General features: G+C 35.8%; 1 non-coding gene across 1 annotated transcript; it reads left to right on the top strand.

The window, feature by feature from the left end:
* Positions 1-1966: 1966 nt before the first annotated feature.
* On the top strand, positions 1967-2073 carry LOC131180402 (small nucleolar RNA R71). The gene has a single exon (XR_009149177.1). It is a non-coding gene; the product is annotated as a small nucleolar RNA R71 (small nucleolar RNA).
* The last annotated feature ends 1887 nt before the right edge of the window (positions 2074-3960 follow it).

Below are 3960 nucleotides of genomic sequence, written 5' to 3'. Positions count from 1 at the left end.
GCTAACAAGCCACCCATGGGTTGCCTCCTAAGAAGCGCTTTTGTTTATCGTCGTTAGCTCGACATGGCAAAGCTCCTTAATCCACTGAATGCTCCTAAAACCCCTCATAAAATAGCTTGAGTTCATGACCGTTGACCTTGAACACTTTGTTAATTCCTAAAATTTGAATTTCAACTGCACCATAAGGAAACACATTAATAACAACAAAGGGTCCAATCCAATGAGAACGCAACTTACCAAGCATCAGCTTCAATATGGAATTATACAATAAAATTTTTTCCCAATCACAAACTACTTCCTTATTTTGTCATGGAGTGCCTTTGTCTTTTCTTTACAGATCCTAGAATTTTCATAAGCCTTAAGGCGAATTTCGTCTAATTCATGCGAATGTGATTTTCTTTCTAACTCATCCTCCATGCTTAATTCAAAAACATCCTGCACAAATATGTCAACAACATCAATAGAAAAAAACAGAATGATTATTAGTAGGATACTTCATGGAATCAAAGATATTAAATTTGACAGTCTCTCCAACAAACTCCATAGTTAAGGTACCATCATCCATATCAATTTTTGTCTTAGCAGTTTTTAGGAAAGGTCTTCCAAACAAAATCAAAGCTGAATTTGATGAGAGAGCACTATCATCCTCCATATCCAGAATGTAAAAATCTGCAGGAAAAATCAATCCTCCAACTTGCACCAACACATCCTCAACTACTTCCAATGGGTAAGCATTAGAACGATCAGCTAATTGAATAATGACACTGGTTTCTTTCAAATGACCCAAATTTAAAGTTTGAAAAACTGAATTTGACATAACATTAATAGATGCTCCTAAATCTGCCATTGCATATTCAAATTTAGAATCACCTATTCTGCAGGGAATAGAAAATGAACCTGGATCCTTACACTTAGGGGGTAATTTTTGCTAAATTAATGCTGACACATTTTCCCCCACACTGATCTTCTCATTATTCCTCAACTTGAGCTTTGTAGTGCATAATTCCTTAAGAAACTTAGCATACCTGAGAATTTGTTTGATCGCATCAAGTAAAGGTATATTGACCTCTACCTTCCTGAAAGTCTCCAAAATTTCTTTCTCTTGTTCTTCTTTCTTATTTTTAGCCAACCTGCAGGGGAATGGAGGAAGAACAGAATTATTAACCTTATTCAGTTTAGATTCAGTATTTACCTCAACTTCAGGAACTTCAGACTCTGTTTCTCCTTACTTCTTCTTTTTCATTGGCTCATGACTGTTTGTGATGGAAGACTTCCAGAACCTTGAGCTTCCAACTTACTCACAAATGAGGCTAACTGACCAATCTGCCTCTTTATGTTTTGAATGCTATTTCTGGTCTCCTGTTGAAACTGTTGTGTATTGTTAGCTAAAGCCTTAACAATTTCATCAAGTGACATACCTTGATTTGAGGGAGGCGGAGGTAGAGGTAGAGGTGGTTGATTCACTTGTGGTCTTTGCTGCTGGTATCGGTTTTGCACCGGTTGATTCCCACAACTCAGATTAGGATGATCTCGCCATCCTAGATTATAAGTATTGGAAAAGGGATCATACCTGTGCTGCGGCTGTCAATAATTTCCAACTACATTAACATGTTGCATTGATTCATCCTCTTGTAATGCAGGACACATGTCAGTAGCATGACCTGAACCCGAACAAATCCCACATACCTTGACAGTTTGCATTTTCCCTACAGCCAACTGCCTCACCAAAGAAGTTAAATCAGAAATTTGTTTCTCAAGGTTAAATGTACTTACCTCATTAACCTTCATAGGTGTGTGATCCATTCTCATTCCAAACTACTGAGAGTTTGCTGCCATGTTAGCAATCAGCCTCCTTGCCTCTTCTGGTGTCTTGTCAACCAAAGCTCCTCCACTAGCAGCATCTATCATACTGCAGTCTATTGGTAGAAATCCCTCATAGAAATACTGAATCAACAGCTACTCACTTATTTGATGATGGGGATAGCTTGCACACAGCTTCTTAAATCACTCCCAGTACTCATACAAGCTCTCTCCATTGTACTGCTGGATGCCACAAATTTCTTTTCTTATGTTGGCAGCACGGGAAGTAGGAAAATACTTCTCTAGAAATATCTGCTTCATCCCATTCCATGAGTTGATAGATCCAGAAAGAAGGTAATACAACCAATCCTTAGCTGTGCCTTCCAGTGAGAAAGAGAAAGCTCAAAGCTTGATCTGATCCTTTGAAACTCCTTGAGGTTTCATACTGGAACACACAACATGAAATTCCTTTAGATGCTTATGTGGATCCTCACCTGCAAGATTATGAAACATAGGCAATAAATGGATTAGTCCAGATTTCAACTCAAAAGCAACATTTAAAGCAGGGTAATGGATACACAAAGGCTGTTGGTTTAGATTAGGAGTAGCCAACTCTTTCAAAGTTCTAGCAGCCATGGTTTCATTTTCAGAATTTGACTCTGACTCCAAATCTGAACTTAACTCCTTTGGAGATTGGACTCCTTCAGATGTACTCAGAATCTGCCTAGCTTGCTTAGCCAATTTTCTCAAAAGTTTAGCTGTTTTTTTCTACTTCTGGATCAAAGATCAACTCACTAAATTGAGAAGTTCTTATCATAAACAAAGAGAAATCAAAGTAAAAACAGAAAAATGCCTCAAAACTCTAGAAAACAATCGAATTTGGCCTCAAGAGGGTGGGGCCAAGGAATCTTATGGATTGATTGGTCTTGATCAGAGCGTCGTTTCCTTCAAAATAGGTATGGGCGGCCCTCCAAATTCAACCAAAATTCTTAATGAACAGCAACACTGAACAGTAACATCGTAATATTTTTTTTCTCCAAAAACCTAAAAATAAAAACAACTCACAAACAAATTTAATAACAGAATATTCTAACACAGAAAACATGAAATGTAATAAATTTCATTCCTCGGCAACGGCGCTAAAATTCTTGATAGGTGTCGAATCCACCAGAAATTAAATTAACTAAAATCACCAAGTATGAAATATTTTCTGCAGTAAGTGGTGAATCCAGGTCGAACCCTAGACACTGAATTATTAAATTTCGTGCACTTATGTAATGGAAAAGAAACAAAGGTTGGGGGGGGGGGGGTTAATTCACAATCCAAAGAAGAAATAAAAAATCCAAAATTAAGATTTAAAAATAAGAAACTCTCCAATTAAACAAATTTCAGTCCAAGGTAATTCGCATTCCAATGCATTGATTTGATCATAGACAAAAGAAATATAATTATATCTTATTGAATACTTAATGTAGATTTACCGAACAGCGAGGTAAACCTCTGACTTCTCTATACTCATCTATTCGAGCCTAGCACTCTTATTGACTCTAATTATTAACTGAGTTAGTATTAAGCAATCCTCATCAAATTAATAACTGCTTTAAGAAAAGGAAGTAGTTAAGCTGAACAACAATTTATGAAGCATAAATCATTTAATCCACCCTATTGTTTCCTTAGGTTATTATCGAAAACTTGGATCATAATCAATAAAACCTAATTGCTACTCATGTTCAATCTTACACAACAATTACGGATTATGAAGATGAACTAGCAATTGATCAAATCAAACAATTAACTAATAGGCCTTTTTAGCAAATCATTCAACAGATCAAAAACAATTAAATCAGAAAATAATAGATATTCAAAAAGACATAAATTAAATTAAGAACCTAGTCTCACAAATCATACATAAAAACTTGAATCCCTTGAACTGAATTAAAAACTTAGCCACTCATATTCATAGCTTACATAAAAAATAAAGAAAGATAAAGAAGAAATCTAAAAAGAAAGAATAGAGAACGAAGGTGTTTTATGGAGAACGAAGGTCTAAATTGGGATGCACTTAGCTGCTGCCCAAAGACGTATTTATAGTAAAAAATCTAACCCCCAAGATAGGAACCAAACTAGTAAAAGTTTTGAAATTCAAAATACAGATTTTCA

This window comes from Hevea brasiliensis, chromosome 5 (assembly GCF_030052815.1).
Source record: "Hevea brasiliensis isolate MT/VB/25A 57/8 chromosome 5, ASM3005281v1, whole genome shotgun sequence".
Classification (NCBI taxonomy): domain Eukaryota; kingdom Viridiplantae; phylum Streptophyta; class Magnoliopsida; order Malpighiales; family Euphorbiaceae; genus Hevea; species Hevea brasiliensis.
Note: the sequence above shows the minus strand (reverse complement) of the source record. Positions and strands in the feature narration are given on the sequence as shown.